Here is an 18,089-nt window from a genome sequence, read left to right as displayed (position 1 = left end):
GATCTATGAGGCAATTAAAATCTCCCCTGATAATGATATGCTGGGACTCAAGGCTGATTAATTTAGAGAACACATCTACCAGCAATTTGAGAGTATGGGCTGGAGGGCAATAAACATTTAAAACACCATGTTCTTACCCGTTTATCAGGGCTTTGAGAATTACAAACTTCCCATGTGTCTTTAACACAATTTAGTAACTTAAATGGGAGATTCCTCCTAGCCAATATAGACACTCCCCTACTTCTGATATTAAAAGATGAAGAGTAAACCCAATTAAACCCATTCTGCTGTCGTTTCAAATGTTCCCTATTATCCAAATGTGTCTCTTGCAACAAAGCAACATCCATCTTTTCTAAGACTTGAAAGTACCTTCTTCCTCTTAATTGGCGAGTGACTCCTTGATGTTCCAGGTACATCATTCAATCGAGTCCTTAGTCATAATCTTCTGCAATGACATTTAGATTCCAGAGAGAAGGAACTCAAACCACAAATCGCCAAACCTTAGTGTCGCAAAATCCTTCGAACATAAAAGCTACATAAACTAAGACCACTACAGTTAACAAACCTATAAAGCTACCAAAGATTATACACAACAAAAACCAAAAAACAAACCAACATATAAAGCGCCAATGGGGCTGAATAGGGGAACTCGCTCCCTGCCCAATGGGGACAACTACCCATCTCAAAACCCAACTTTGCATTCCGCTGCCAATACTGCGGCGGGTATTTAAATACTGATCCAGGTATAAACTGCCCATAAGTAGGCATCTAGCCATCCCAACCATTTTCCCTCCTCCAAGCTAGAGCCTCACCACAAACACAAGCAGAAAAGAAAGAACATACACCATGGAATAGTAGCGTGAATAAAGAAATTTTGAGAAAAAAACATAAGTACCCCACCCATCATTTGGTATAACTGAACCTAGAAATTGAAAGTACACATCTCAACCACCACCAAACATAGTTTAGACCAAATTATTACCAATAAAAGAGATAGGAAAAGAAATTCCTGGGCGACCTTTCTCTTTTTTTTAAAGAAGAAACAAAGACATACCAAAACAACACTCTTATTTATACATTCTAAATTGTTCAGATTAAATTAATTTGTCCACAAAGTCTCTTGCCTTCTCTGACGCGTCAAAGGGATGTACAGATCCACCTAAGGTGATCTGAAGCACTGCCAGATACCTCAGAGAGTACTGGATCCTAAGCTCCCTCAGTCTTCTCTTGACGCCGTCATAGGATTTTCTTTTCTGGATCACCATCGCTGAGAAGTCCTGGAAGAACATGATTCTTTGAGCTCTCATAAACTAGGGCCTTCGGATCCTTCCCCTGGATTCTGGAAGCTTCCATGATTCTCTCCTTATCTACTTAACGATGAAACCACATCAAGATAGGACGAAGATGTTGACCCAGATCTGACCTCCACGCCATGACCCAGTGAGCCCTCTTGATCTTCAAGCTTCTCATTCCAGCCTCCAAGTTTAGGACTGTCGGCAACCAGTCCTCAATAAATGTCGGCTACTCACCTTCCTTACCCTCGGGCAGACCGACGATCCAAATATTATTTCTACTGCCCCTATTCTTGAGGTCATCAACTTGGTCAAGCAAATTATGGATTTGCATCTCCAGGGCTTGGATCCTATCCTTGGAGGATCTGGTATCATCTTCCACCACTGCGACTCTGTGTTCTACCTCATCCATCCTTTTCTCCAGGACTCCCAGCTGCTGTTCATGTTTCTGCAGCATGATAGAGATCTGGGCCAGCTTCTTCTCTATCTGCAACATCCTGCAAGATTTCATGAGCTCCTTCACCAGGGCCTGGTAAGAAATCGAGTCCAAGGGTCCTGCAGGCTGGGCCATGGGCCTAGCCTTGGATGTACCTCCTCCCTTCTTTGTTATCCCTGAATGGTGAAAACCTAGGTAAGTTGACTTTCAACAGTTTCCTGGGACTCTACAACCTTTCCAGAGTCCCAGAATATCGTGGTAGTCTGGGTAGCGTGGGTTAAAAGTTTGTCCTGCTTGTGCTACAGTGCGGAGCTCTGCAACGCGATCTTCCGAGATCGCCGCCATCTTGGATCCCCTGCAAATCAACTTTAACAATTCTGTTTTCATGCACTCATAGCTATCCTTATTTTAGTACTTTCAAAATAGTCTTAGACCTACTCCTCTCTCCCTCAAACTGAATGTACTAATCAGATAATGGTTGCTGTTACAAAGGAGCAGTTTCACTATGAGATCACTAATTAACCCTCTATCATTGTACAATTTCAGATCTAGTTCAGGTTTCTCTTTCGTTGGCTCTAGAACACGTGATTCTATGAAACTATCCTGAAAACAAAACTTTTCCTCATCTGACTGTTCCTCATCAATGGGCTCAGTATTTTTTTTTGAGCTGAGCAATCTGTCATGCGTTTAAAATGGAATCTAGCTGTGAGGCTCAGTAAGAACCAGAGATATCAGGCTACATTTGCTATCTTACAATCTGATGGCACTTTCTAAACTAGTGAGTCTTGGAAGATCAAACCAATGCATTATCTCACTAATCACTTCTTTTAAGACACTTTTCCACTTTCACCAACAGTAATAACCATTCCATCCACTTTTATCTCCTGTAATACCTAATTCCTCTCACTCTAGGAGAGCAGTCCACAGTAGGGCAGGAAGAGTCAGTATGCGTAATGAATTGCCTTACATTCAACTCCTCACCTCTTAAGAGGTGAGCATCCTGACTCTGACTGCCTTGAGCCACTGACTGACAGTACTCAAACCCCTAGTCTCATTTCCAAAGCTGCCCTTGATTCAAGGTGCTGGGTCCCACCAAGAAAAGGTTATCTTCCTTGACTTGATAAGGCTTGCTGACATTCATACAAAACAGAAATAACTTGACCCTAGCTTCTCTGGCTAACAAAGTGCAAAAAGGACAGACAAGGCAATATAAAGAAGGATGTTGTGAGCAGAGACTGGCGCCTGTCAGATGTCAATGTCTGTGAACATGGGGTATGCCTGGCCAATGCCATGGATTCATGCCCTGAGGCGTTGCTGTTTAAATCCCAGCACAGAGATCCTTCGGAGCAAGAGGTGAGCTGAATCTGCCAGGTGACTACTCTGATTCCCATGTCGAGATTTTCAAATAGTTTGATGCATTTCGTAAGATGGGATATTGAATATTAATGAGTTGAATTGGGGAGTTAATAAGACATTTAGCAAATAATGATCCCACTGAGATGGTAACTTGCCACTGTCTAGTGGCAAACTGCTTGTCTCAAGAATAAAAGATGCATTGAAATGCCTCTGACACTGAGATGGACTTCATCAGAATTCTCATCCAATTTTGCTACAATTCTCGCTGTAGTTACTCAGACCTCTATAAGATTCCATCCTAAATAAAGATTAAAATCACCTATGATTTTCCAGTGCCTTTCTGACAAGCTCCTTTTACCTCTTCCTTTGCTTTCCTACCACCTGGTTACTGTTAGGGGCATGCAAACCAGTCCCCTGAATGACTTTCTTGCCTTTATCATTTCTCATCCCTACCCAAGCTGGGTTTCCTGAAGCTAATGATCCCTCTCTATTGTGACAATACTGTCATTAACTACTGTAATGAAACTACACATCCACCTTTTCCTAGCTCCCTATCCTTCAATAATGCCCTTCAATACTCAGGTATGAATTCATGTCATCTGGCAGCCACATTACTGATCTGATCTGCTCTGGCAATGCAGCATATTGAAGCTTCAGCTTCCTGACGTACCATGTCTGTCTTAATACAGTATATGCCTTTGCTTTGCAAGTAAGGAAGTGCCCAACCTCAGTGTGGGATTTTTGGGGCAGGCAACCCATCCATCCTGCAGAAAGACTAAATATAAAGAAATAACTTTCTAAATAAAACTCTCAGTGGAATGCATAACTCACATGACCAACTCCTCAAAAAAAGCTTTGAACTGGTGTGTGATATTAATTAAATTGTTTAATCTAAATACCCCATTGTAAAATGTTTGTTTGAAAATTTGGATTGCAGTTGTTGCGAGCAAAACTGTATGACCACAAGTATGTATTTGAAGTGAAGGCTGACTTCAGAATGTGCATCAGAGCACAGAGTTAAAACCACATCATAGAGGCATAACTTAGTGCTGAGATATTCCATTGTTCTGAATTTTACTAACTCTCTGAATTCCATTCTCGTTTTTCACTCAAGCTTTTATCAAGATGTTAGCCATCTCTTGCCTTTGGAGAGAGGTGACTCACCAAATCAACTGAGAGGTATTGAATTGCTCTCTATGTTTGTGGAACCAGGCAAGTGTTACAGTCCCATTGCAAGTGTGAAGTCACTTGCATCTGCTTTTTCTGGGTGAGTGAGAGAGGTGTTGGTGGAAGTTCAGAGCCAGTTGTTAATCCTACTGGTCCATTCCCCATCAGTTGGGGATAGTTCAAAGTACAAGAGAACGGCAAATAAAAAATAAAGTAGGATAAAGAAGAACTTTTAAAAGGGGCAGAGAGTTGCATATATGGATTACCAAAACCCTTCATTTGTGGCATAAATGATTTATTTACAGCTCCCATTGTGTATATGCAATACACATGAACTGAAATGCTAATCATCATCATTCAAATGATCTGAGAGAATGAATTACTGACATGTGTGAGGCCCAGTGCTGTTTTTGGCTTTGTTATAAGCTAACTTTGCCCAAAAGGATTCTAAGACAAATACTGAGGTGAATTTTTTTTAGAAGGATACCATTTGTAAGTGGTTGTCCCATGGGTTTCACAAGTGATGCCAGATTTTGGCTGTGAGCATTAGAGCATATGCTCCCAAGTGAGAACAACATGTTCTGTACAAACACACAGCTGAAGTTTTTTTTTAACATTTGTGCTGATTGACAGGCATTCTTCTCCAGTTCTCTGAATGGAAGCAGGTCTGACTTCTAGCACTGCAATCTCCAGGCTAAGCGGCAAGTCCCGAATTTATGCCATTCAGAACAGGGATCAAATCCTGTGCTGTTGGCATCAATCTGATTCAAGTTGACTATCCATGAACCAACCAGCCTCCCAGAAAAGTTTGGGATGTCGTGACAACACACACGCTTACATGTATGAGGCATTTTTGCTGCAGTTGTAGTGTTTCTACTTCTGGGCCAAAAGATCTTGGTTCCACACTCATCGCAGGATGTGATCACCAAAAATGCGTGTTGTAACAGGTTGATTAAAGCTTATTTTTACATTTGTGGGTATGTCATAACCTGGAGGTCTGGACAGTAATGGTAGAGGCTCCGATTTATTTCCATCATAAGGCTGACCACCTGCCGTGTGTTGGAATAATGTACAAGTTGACACTGAATTGCTTTACTGAGTTATGCTTTCATGCTCATCCTACAATGGGGCTTGAACTTGGAGTTTCTGGCTCAGAGGCAGGAATACTGCATATCCTGCCAGAATGCCTCCTAATGAGAATTAGTACCACAGGAAGTTACATCCCAGAAAGATAACACTCCAAAAGAATTCCCAGTGCTCCAGTTCTTCTGTAGCCCTGTGTTGTTCTCTAATCAAATATTCATCCAATTTTCCCTCCAAAGATGCAGAGGGACTTCCCACAAACAGTATCTCTCTCTTCACTTTCTTCATCCAAAGTAAATAGGTATCACTCAAAGGAGAAAGTGAGGACTGCAGATGCTGGAGATCAGAGTCAAAAAGTGTGGCGCTGAAAAAACACAGCCAGTCCTCGAAGGCACCTGAGGAGCAGGAGAGTCGACGTTTCAGACATAAGGATTAATGTTCATCCTGATGAAGGCTTATGCCCAAAATGTCGACTCTCCTGCTCTTTTTCCAACGCCACACTTTTTGACAGGTATCACTCATAGGGCTAAGGAGGTAAATGGTATGAAGAGAAAGTTGGAACAAAGTACTGAGCTGGAGGATTAACTGTTATCATATTGAATGATGCAGCGGGCTCGAAGGGTGAATGGCCTATTTCTGTTTCTATTTTCTATGTTTCATTTTAAATGGTATCTCCTTCTCATGTCGTTGCCAATCAGAATAAATTGCCCTTCCATCTTCAGGATATCAAAACCCTTGATAAATTTAAAACTTCCATGTTGGTAACTGCTTAATTTAAGGATGACCTCCTGAACCACGTATCAGAACACTTGGGTGTATATGGGACTTAACTCGTACTTTAGGACCCCGGATGCTAATTTAGTTTGAAATTAACAAAATAGATTGTGGACCTCATGATTCCTCAATGGATTTTTTGTGACCGCTAATGAAAGTGGAAATGGATTTTTACTAACATTGATCAGTGATTATTACAGTTGGGTCAGGAAGATCCAGAGTGCTTTCTGACCCCTCAGCCCTCATCATCGGCTGCAGCATCCATTGCTGTTAAAATTCTTCCTTCCTCCGCCCCCATTCCACACCACTCAACATCACATCCAGAACTTAATTTCATCACATGGCTGAGTTTCCTGAGGGTGCAGCAGGCTCTGAAAACTGGGGTAAATGATGGAAACAAGGCCCAAAGAGCAACTTTTGGCCAGTTACTTTTTGAACGAAGGTGCTGCCTTTGAAGCTCTGATTCTGGGACCCAGAAAGAGCCCATGAAAGTTTGTATCTCCTCAGGCCTCCCCACATAACTATCTTTTCCATTTTAGCAGGTAGGACCGAAAGCCTGATACCTAATCCCAAATGATAACTATTTTTCTGAGGGAAGATACACTAAATATTTTTCAAAATGTATGTAAAATGCTTATTGGGGCTTAAATTCCACAGTAGTTGCTGCATATTATTCTGTCCTTAAGGCAAATTGCAAGTTTCTAACATTAATGCTTGTTATGCAATGTGTTGGAGGCAAGATTCTTTTGTTTCTATTGCTGAAAGTGATTCCATTTCTTTTTTGCTGCAGCATAGTATAAAGAAAATGTTATGTGCTGTAAGACTTGATATGCAAATTGTATTTTTGTATCTGATTTTAAGTTCCATAAATGTAGCTAATTTATTTAATATGACTTGACTTAAACAGTGCAATCTAGAGCTCACATTTCTCCTCAAATGCAGAGTGAAATGAGCTCTTTGCTCTTTTTAGGAGCATAATGCTTCAAACCAAAATTGGTGATATAGTGGATCTTGATTGTGTGTGTTGGTGTTGTGAGTATCAACTTGTCAGCTATCAGTATTCTTAGATATTACTGGCCAGGAAATAAATGAAGGCAATGTTACAGGACATTAATACTAAGCAGATAGAAAGTGGTGGTGGGGAGGAATATCAGAAACAAGTTGCATTAATATTGCATCTTCAACTTTATAAAATATCGCTAATTGATTCAGAGTGCTGTTATCAAATGATGTTTTACACCAGACTACATACATTCATAGAATCATATCAGACAGAAACAGACCCTACAGCCCAACACATCCATGCCAACCAGGTTTCCTAAACAGTACTAATCCCATTTGCCTGCATTTGGCCCATATCCCTCTAAATATTTCCTATCCATATACCTGTCCTATATGTCTTTTAAATGTTATAACTGTACATGCCTCTATCACGTCTTCTGGTACTCGTTCCATTTAGGCACCACCCTCTGTGTGAAAACATTGCTCCCCATGTCCCTTTTGAATTGTCTCCCTCTCGCCTTAAAATTATGCCCACTGGTTTTGAACTCCCCTACCCTGGGGAAAAGATCTTGGCTATTCACTTTATCTAAGCCCCTCATGAATTTATAAAGCTCTATAAGGTCACCCCTCAGCTTCCTATGCTCTAGGGAAAAAGAAATCCCTCATTCCTGATTTTGCCCGAAACCTCGATTTCCCTGCTCCTTGGATGCTGCCTGACCTGCTGTGCTTTTCCAGCACCACTCTGATCTTGCCTCTGATCTCCAGCATTTGCAGTCCTCACTTTTGCCAAAAAGAAATCCCAGTCTATCCAGCCTCTCCTTATAACTCAAATCCTCTAGTCTTGGTAACGTTCTTGTGTTTTTTGTATTCTTTCTATTTAATAACATCCTTCCTATAGCAGGGGACCACAATTGTATGTAGTACTCCAAATGTGTACCAATGTCTTGTACAGCCATAACATGACTTCCCAACCCTTGTACTTTAATGCTCTGATTGATGAAGGCAAAAGTGCCAAACATCTTCTTCACTGTCCTGTCTGCCTGTGACGCCACTTTCTAGGAACTATGCATCTGCATCTCTCGGTATCTTTGTTCAACATACTCCTCAGGGCCCTAACCTTAACTGAATAAGTCCTGCCCTGGTTTGTCTTATCAAAAGACAACACCTTGCATTTATCTCAATTAAATTCTATCTGCCATTTCTTGGCCCACTGGCCCAGTTGATCAAGATCCACCATATCACCAATTTTGGTTTAGATCAGAGTGGTGCTGGAAAAGCACAGCAGCTCAGGCAGCATCCGAGGACCAGGAAAATCGACATTTCGGGCAAAAGCCCTTCATCAGGAATAGAGGCAGGAAGCTTCCAGGGTGGAGAGATAAATGGGAGGGGGGTGGGGCTGGGGAGAAGGTAGCAAAGCGTACAATAAGTGAATGGGGGTGGGGATGGAGGTGACAGGTCAGAGAGGGGGGTGGGGAAGGTAGCAAAGAGTACAATAGGTAAATGGGAGTGGGGATGGAGGTGATAGGTCAGAGGGGAGGGTGGAGAGGATAGGTGGGAAGGGAGATTGGCAGGTGGGACATGTCATGAAGACAGTGCTGAGCTGGAAGGTTGGAACTGAGGTAAGGTAGGAGGAGGGGAAATGAGGAAACGGGTGAAGTCCACATTGGTGCCCTGGGGTTGAAGTGTTCCGAGGCAGAAGATGAGGTGTTCTTCCTCTAGGCGTCGGGTGGTGAGGGAGCGGTGGTGGAGGAGGTCCAGGACCTGCATGTCCTCAGCAGAGTGGGAGGGGGAGTTGAAATGTTGGGGCAAGGGGCGGTTTGGTTGATTGGTGCGGGTGTCCTGGAGATGTTGCCTGAAGCGCTCTGCTAGGAAGCGTGTCCACAAGGAGACGGCAACGGGAGCAACGGATATAATAAATGACATTGGTGGATGTGCAGGTGAAACTTTGATGGATGTGGAAGGCTCCTTTGGGGCCTTGGATGGAGGTGAGGGAGGAGGTGTGGGCGCAGGTTTTGTAATTCCTGCGGTGGCAGGGGAGGGTGCCAGGAAGGAAGGGTGATTTGTTGGGAGGTGTGGACCTGACCAGGTAGTCGCGGAGGGAATGGTCATTGTGAAAAGCAGAAAGGGGTGGGGAGGGAAATATATCCCTGGTGTTGGGGTCCGTTTGGAGGTGGCGGAAATGTCGGCAGATGATATGGTTAATGCAAAGGTTGGTAGGGTGGAAGGTGAGCACCAGGGGCGTTCTGTCCTTGTTACGGTTGGAGGGGTGGGGTTTGAGGGCGGAGGTGCAGGATGTGAATGAGATGCATTGAGGGTCATCTTAAACCATGTAGGAAGGGAAATTGTGATCTCAAAAGAAGAAGGCCATCTGGTGTGTTCTGTGGTGGAACTGGTCCTCCTGGGAGCAGATACGGCAGAGGCGGAGGAATTGGGAATATAAGATGGCATTTTTGCAAGAGGTAGGGTGGGAAGAGGTGTAATCCAGGTAGCTGTGGGAGTCGGTGGGTTTGTAAAAAATGCCAGTGTCAAGTCGGTCATCATTAATGGAGATGGAGAGGTCCAGGAAGGGGAGGGAGGTGTCAGAGATGGTCCAGGTGAATTTAAGGTCAGGGTGGAATGTGTTGGTGAAGTTGAGATGGCGCCGATGCAGTCATCAATGTAGCGGAGGAAGAATTGGGGAGTGGTACCAGTGTAACTACAGAAGATGACTGTTCTACATAACCAACAAAGAGACAGGCATAGCTGGGGCCCATACGGGTGCCCATGGCTACACCTTTGTTCTGGAGGAAGAGGGAGGATTCGAAGGAGAAATTGTTAAGGGTGAGGACCAGTTCAGTCAAACGAATGAGTGTATCAGTGGAAGGATACTGTTGGGGACGTTGGGAGACAAAGAAACGGAGGGCTTGGAGGCCCTGGTCATGGCAGATGGAGGTGTAGAGGGATTGGATATCCATGGTGAAGATGAGGCATTGGGGGCCGGGGAAACAGAAGTCTTGGAGGAGGTGGAGGGCGTGGGTGGTGTCTCGAACATATGTGGGGAGTTCCTGGACGAGGGGGGATAGGACAGTATCGAGGTAGGTGGAGATGAGTTCAGTGGGGCAGGTGCAGGCTGAGACAATGGGTCGGCCGGGGTGGTCAAGCTTGTGGATCTTGGGAAGGAGGTAGAATCAGGTAGTGCGGGGTTCCCGGACTATGAGGTTGGAAGCTGTGTGTGAAAGATCTCCTGAGGTTGTGTATGGTCTGGGAGATGATGGTTTGGTGATGGGGGGGTGTGGTCATGGTTGAGGGGGCAGTAGGAGGAGGTGTCTTCGAGTTGGTATCTGGCTTCAGCGGTGTAGAGGTCAGTGCGCCAAACTACCACTGCACCCCCTTTATCTGCTGATTTGATGGTGAAGTTGGGATTAGAGCAGAGGGAGTGGAGGACTGTACGTTGTGAGGGTGAGAGGTTGGAGTGGGGGAGGGTTGTAGGCAGTTTGTAGGCTAATGTCTTGGCGGCAGTTGGAAATAAAGAGGTCAAGGGCGGGTAATATGCCAGCGCGGGGTGCCCAGGTGGATGGCGTGTGTTGGAGGTGAGTGAAGGGGTCCTCGGAAGGTGGGCGGGAGTCTTGATTGTAAAAGTAAGCTCAGAGGCGGAGGCGGCGGAAGAAGTGTTCAACATCATGATGCGTATTAAATTCATTGATGCGTGGACGGAGGGGATCAACCCCACCGCCCTTTGCCCCAACATTTCAATTGCCCCTCCCACTCTGCTGAGGACATGCAGGTCCTGGGCCTCCTCCACCACCGCTCCCTCACCACCCGACGCCTGGAGGAAGAACGCCTCATTTTCTGCCTCAGAACACTTCAACCCCAATGTGGACTTTACCAGTTTCCTCATTTCCCCTCCTCCCACCTTACCTCAGTTCCAACCTTTCAGCTTAGCACTGTCCTCATGACCTGTCCTACCTGCCAATCTCCATTCCCACCTATCTGCTCCACCCTCCGCTCTGACCTATCACCGCCATCCCCACCCCCATTCACTTATTGTACTCTTTGCTACCTTCCCCCACTCTCCCCCTCTGACCTATCACCTTCCTTCCCACCCCCATTCACCCATTGTACTCTTTGCTACCTTCTCCCACCCTCCCCTCTGACCTATCACCTCCATCCCCACCCCCATTCACCCATTGTACTCTTTTCTACCTTCCCCTACCCTCCTCTCTGACCTATCATCTCCATTCCCACCCCCATTCACACTATTGTACTCTTTACTACCTTCTTCCCAGCCCCCCTGCCCTCATTTATCTCTCCACTCTGGAGGCTTCCTGCCTCTTCCTGATGAAGGGCTTTTGCTCGAAACATCAATTTTCCTGCTCCTTGGATGCTGCCTGAACTGCTGTGCTTTTCCAGCCCTCTAATCTAGACTCTGGTTTCCAGCATCTGTTGTCCTCACTTTTGCCTCACCAATTTTGGTGCCATTTGCAAACTTATAACCATGCCTCCTATATTTTCATTCAAATCATTTATTTTAATGACAAGCAGCAGACCCAATTGCAACCTTGCGGCACACTACTGGTCACTGAAATGCCAGCTTGTATTTTGTGCTGAAGTATGTAGGGTGAAATTTGAAGCTCCAATCTTCTGACTCAGAAGTGAAGTACAGTGAAAGATGGCTGAAAGGGGAAAATATCAGCACAAATGACCAAACACTTGGTCAAAGTGGCAGTGTTTAACAGAGTGAGGCAGAGGGGTTTATGGAGGGAATTCCAGACTGAAGACACAACTGCAATAGTTGAGCAATTTAAATTGACAAGTGGTTCAAATTGGAGAACACCAAAAGATCTTGGATGGTAAAGGGACTGGATGAAATTATAGAAATAGTGAAAACTCATTACTCCAAGCTGCCCTTATAGATTCCAAAATTCTCAAGCAGTTATCCCGGACTGGAAGCTAACTCTGTTTTTCTCTCCCCACAGATGTTGCCAGTCCTCCTGTGTTTCTCTGGACTTTTCTGTTTTATTTCAGATCTCCAACCACTGAGCATTTTACTTTTATTTATGACATTTTACAAATTGTTTACAGTCTACTACCATACGTGTTCAGACATTTTTGTGCGTTTGAGGTTAGCATAATTTCGAATCCTTTGTTACTCCATGCAGACCTATTTACTAGTGTACCTGCAGATCTTCAGTGCTCAGATTGAGTTGTGTGATTGTTGGCCATGTGTACCATGAGACATCGTGTTGTTTCATGCAGGATGTCTGTACAAGCTTCCTCTGTTATGATGAGCGTCCCTTTTCTCCACAATGACTGCCCTCAGGATTCTGTCTCTTATTGGTTTTTTTCTCTCATTCTAGGTGTTTTCAAAACTTTTCTCTCTTGGCTGTTGTTCTGAAATACTGGCTTCTCTACATTTTTCTGTGCTTAATGCATTCTAGACTTAAGAATCCATGCTATTTTTCCCAGCTATCTCACACTTTGAATTTTGCTTTTCTGTTGCTTTTGCAGATTTATCCTACCCTCTGTCGTTCACTTTAAATAGGTTTTCCACACCAATGCATGCATCACTACTTTTTTTTTTAGATTACTTACAGTGTGGAAACAGGCCCTTCGGCCCAACAAGTCCACACCGCCCCGCCGAAGCGCAACCCACCCATACCCCTACCTTTACCCCTTACCTAACACTACGGGCAATTTAGCATGGCCAATTCACCTGACCTGCACATCTTTGGACTGTGGGAGGAAACCCATGCAGACACGGGGAGAACGTGCAAACTCCACACAGTTAGTCGCCTGAGGCGGGAATTGAACCCGGATCTCTGGCGCTGTGAGGCAGCAGTGCTAACCACTGTGCCACTTGTGCTCAGCCTCATCTCTTCCACTTCTCCCCACTTTCTATTGCCTGCCTCCATGTACTTTCAGCACAAAGATGACATTAAGAATCATGAATCTTCCGTAAACCATAAACTCTGAGATTGAGAAGATGTTTCCTCCAGTGGGAGGAAATTGAACCAGAGAACATGGTTACAAAATAAGGGACAACTCATGAAATACTGAGACGTGAAGGAACTTTTTTCTCACAGATGGTACTCAATGTTGGAATTTTCTATCCCAGGGAGTTTTGGGGGCTAGAGCACTGAAAGTATTTGAACAGTAGGTAGATAGATTATAGAAATATCGAAGAATTGAGGGCTCTGATAAGCTGGCATGAAAGGAATTGGGGCCTTGGACAGATCAGTCATGATCTTGCTGAATAAAAACCAAAAGAAGTGTGGAAGCTGTAAATCAGAAACAAAAACAGAAGTTGCTGGAAAAGCTCACAGGTCTGGCAGCATCTGTGAACAGAAATCAGAGTTAATGTTTTGGGTCTGGTGACCCTTCCTCAGAACTGATGGTAGCTAGGAAAATATTAGTTTATATGCAGAAGATAGGGTGGGGGAAGGGGTAAGCAGTAAACGATAGGTATGGATAGAGCCCAAAGAGAGAGAATGGTTGGACAGACAAAGCAGTCGATAACGATCTGGCTGGGAGGGTGAATAGCTGTTAATGGAGACTGTTAGTGACTAATAATGGGTAGTGTGTAATGGCAGACTATGTGATAACAAGGCATGGTGAGTGTGGTAGGGGGCAAGGACATGGGGGAGTTCAGGCCCTAAAATTATTGAACTTGATATTGAGTCCGAAGGGCAGCAGAGTCCCCAAGCAGAAAGTGAGGTTTGCTCTTCCAGCTTGCACTGAGCTTTGCTGGAGCACTGCAGCAAACCTGAGATAGAGATGTTGGCCAGGGAACAGGGTGGTGTGTTAAAGTGGCAGGAAACTGGAAACTCAGCATCTTATTTGCAGGCAGAACACAGATGTTCTGCAAAGCGGTCACCTGTTGTGATGCACGTTGTGAGGGTGAGAGGTTGGAGTGGGGGAGTGGAGTGGAGTCTTGATTGTAAAAGTAAGCTCAGAGGCAGAGGCGGCGGAAGAAGTGTTCAACATCATGATGTGTGTTAAATTCATTGATGCGTGGACGGAGGGGATCAACCCCACCGCCCCTTGCCCCAACATTTCAATTGCCCCTCCCACTCTGCTGAGGACATGCAGGTCCTGGGCCTCTTCCACCACTGCTCCCTCACCACCTGGAGGAAGAACGCCTCATCTTCTGCCTCGGAACACTTCAACCCCAGGGCATCAATGTGGACTTCACCAGTTTCCTCATTTCCCCTCCTCCCACCTAAACTTCATTTTCCCAATCTAGAGGAAACCACATTGTGAGCAGCAAATGCAGTAGACTAGATTGTGAGAAATGCAGGTAAAGTGCTGCTTCATCTGGAAGGTATGTTTGGGCCCTTGGTTACTGAGGAGGGAAGAAGTAAATGGGCAGTTGTTACACCTTCAGTGGGTGCCGGGGAAGGTGCCATGGAGCTGTGAAGAAGAGTGGACCGGGGTGTTCTGGAAGGAAAGGGCCCCGTGGAAGGCACCTTCCCCAGCACCGTTTCTTCCAGAACACCCTGGTCCACTCTTCCTTCACAGCCCCACGGCACCTTCCCCGGCACCCACTGAACTGGTTTCCTCCACATTGGGGAAAGAAAGTTTAGACTGGGTGACCCCTTCGCAGGTCATCTATGTTCTGCCCACAAAAAAGACCCTGAGCTTCCAGTTTCCTGCCACTTTAACACACCACCCTGTTCCATGGCCAACATCTCTGATTCAGGCTTGCTGCAGTGCTCCAGCGAATCTCAGCACAAGCTGGAAGAGCAACACCTCACTTTCCGCTTGGGGACCCTGTAGCCCTCTAGGCTCAATATCGAATTCAATTATTTTAGGGCCTGAACTCCCCCATTTCCTTGCCCCCTGCCACACCATTAGGCCTTGTTATCACATAGTCTGCCATTATACACTACCCATTGCTAGTCACTAACAGTCTTCATTCACAGCTATTCACCCTCCCAGCCAGATCCTTCTTGACTACTTTGTCTATCCAACTGTTCTTCTCTTTCTTTGGGCTCTATCCATACCTATCATTTACTGCTTACCCCCCTCCCCCACCCTACCTTGTGCAAATACAGAGGAACCTTGATTATCTGAACGAGATGGGCAGGCACTATTTCATTTGAATAATTGATTATTCAGTTAATTGATTCAAAGCCTCTCCTCTTGGGCTCAGAGTTTTCTGAAGTTTCCTTTTTCCTCGCTCTGCCTGCCTTTCTCCCTCTCTCTGTCTCAGAGTTTGTTTCTGAGCAGGCACACATTTGTGTGTAAGGGAACCTACAGTATTGCTGAAGCCTCCCATCAGCCCCCGCCTGCTGTCAGCCCCCACCTCCTCCCCCAGATCCCCCCAGCCCCGCCTCTTGGTCCTCCCCCTACCCCCGACCCCTGCCCACTCCCCCACCCCCTACCCCTTCTGCCCACACCCCTACCCCTGCCCCGGCCTCTCCCAATCCGTGCTCCCTGTCTGCTCCCCCATCCCTCCCCCCGTCCATCCCCACCCCCGCACCCATCTGCTGCTCCCACCTCCACTCCCATCCGCCCCCAACCCCGCCCCCATGTTCACCCCCATCTCCGCCCCATCTGCCCTCATTCCCCCCCCCTCGCCCTCAGCCTGGGCTCTCATTGATGCCCTGGACTGTTCTCGGTAACATTTCAGTAAACTGGGTTCATTTTTAATCATTGCAAACAAGAGATGCAATCAGTGTTGAAACATCTCTTTGATGCAATCTTTCTATCAGGACCTTGAGATCTTCTTCAGATAATCTGAAATTTGGATAATTGATATTCAGATAATTGAGGTTCCTCTGTAAACTGATATTTTCCTAGCTACTGTCAGTTCTGAGGAATGGTCATCAGACCTGAAACGTTAACTTTGATTTCTCTTCACAGATGCTGCCAGACCTGCTGAGTTTTTCAAGCAACTTCAGTTTTTGTTTTTGATCTTGTTGAATGTTGGGATAGGATTGAGAGGCTGAATGGTCTGCTATTGCTCCTATTTCAGATGTTCTTATGTTCTTGATTCAGTGCATTTTAGGTATTATAAATTAAGATCCTAAAAGGGGTTATAAAAAAAAGCTTCTTAAAAGCCCCACAACTCACATCTAAATGATCTTATCAGTAATATAAGAGGTAAACATAGTTCAGAAATGACTTATTTCTTCATTGTCCTCTGATACATTTGTTGACTCTTTTGACTTAAAAGCTAAAACTCTGCTCTGAAACAAATGGATCCCTTTATTATCCAAGAAAACAGTTCTCTCCTGCAGGAAATAATTATGATTACTAAATTTATAAAAATATATCTTCTGTTTAATCTGCAATACTTGTTATTGTGCACGCAAATGCACAAAAGCCCTTGAGCTCTTTTTGTCATCTGATAAAATAATTATCGAGGAACTATCTTGCTGTGGTTCAGGCTGCAGCTCTAAGTCCCATTATTAGCTGAGAAGGGCGTCCAGCTTTGTGGAATATAAGTTTTTGTCTGCGGTGTCTCCTATTTCCTTGTTGTCTGCTATTCTGCTTATCTTGGCAAAGTAGATATTTGTTAAGAAAAGGGTCTCAACTAAGTGAAGTTATTTATTTATTTATTTTAGCTTTCAGAAACAAAAGGAATCCTAGCTTGTAATTGTTGGCATAAGGTTATTTTGCGCATTGCAAGGTTCCATATGGCTAGTGGCCAGAGGCTAAAACTCTAAAACATCTGTTCTTTATCCAAGTTTCCTGGTTCCTTTAACATTCTGACAGTGAGGAATACAATGAAAGTTGTTGTAACTGTCTATCATCTTTATCCTCATAGGGGATGCAGTACAGGCAGTGTCATATCTGTAGCCAACCAGACGTTCCACCCAATTCAGTTCCACTGAAATAGATGAGAATATTGGGCAGGGTGACAGATTTGATACCGCCTATTCTTCATCTTTCCCAAAAATGAATACTAATCTTTTAAGCATTTAAAACATTCATGCATTATACTTTGTGGGGGAGAAATTGATTTACATCAGCAGCATGAAATGGTATTGTCATGAACTGGCAGCTGATTTTCCACCAAGCTCAAGCTCTTCTGTCTGCTAACATTCTTCTTCATTCTCATACTGTGCCTGGAGGCCTGTGGGGCAGGCAAAGCACATGCTGACATTTTGGATTGAAGGTATGGTAGTTAACTTTTCTGTTGTCACAAAAATAAGTAGAAAACTGAGATATGAAGAGAGCATAAGGAGCCCACAAAGGGATATTGATAGGTAAAGTGAGTGTGCAAAGTTCTGGCAACTGGACAATCTGAAAAGTGTGAAATCTAAATGGCAAGAAATTGCAGAGCAGTTTGTAGAGAGATTTGAAATTCAGAGATCTGGGTGTCCAGCTATAGAAATTGCACAAAATGTAAGTATGTAATCAGGAAAGCTAATTGAATGTTATGGTATATTGCAAGGGGACGTGAATGTAGGGCATTGGTGAAACTGCATTTGAAAAACTGTGTGGTATCATTTACCTCTGAATTCATGCTACATTTCCATTGTTACAAATCCATATAAAAATAGAAACTACAATAAGTGGAATCTTGTTTGTAATTTCTTCATATTGAGGGGGGAATTGATTTGTTTATCTTAGTTCACAATTTCCCACGTAGTTTGTAACACGAAGATGTAATAATGTAGGTTCGGTTAAGATCAGGACCTGGGCAATTTTGGGGCCATTGTATAGAGCTTTGAAATGTGCCAAGTTATATTGATTGAATGCAAGATTCTTAGTTGTTGCAATTTTCATCCTTAACTGCAATCTTTCATCATGATTGAAATTAGAACGGGTTGAAAAATGCATAGTTTATGCAAGAGAATCTGATTTACATTTATTTTTTGCTTGAGCCACACTTGTCAGTAAAAATCGAACCAAACATTGCTTGATAAGGACAAGACTAATGCATCATTTGTTAAATGGTTTTCCTTTAATGTACAGAGTTGCCAGTGGGCAGCACGGTGGCACAGTGGTTAGCACTGCTGCCTCACAGCGCCTGAGACCCGGGTTCAATT

The sequence above is a fragment of the Chiloscyllium punctatum genome, chromosome 5 (assembly GCF_047496795.1).
Source record: "Chiloscyllium punctatum isolate Juve2018m chromosome 5, sChiPun1.3, whole genome shotgun sequence".
Lineage (NCBI taxonomy): Eukaryota > Metazoa > Chordata > Chondrichthyes > Orectolobiformes > Hemiscylliidae > Chiloscyllium > Chiloscyllium punctatum.
The sequence above is the reverse complement of the archived record's forward strand: the minus strand, read 5'-3'. Positions refer to the sequence as shown.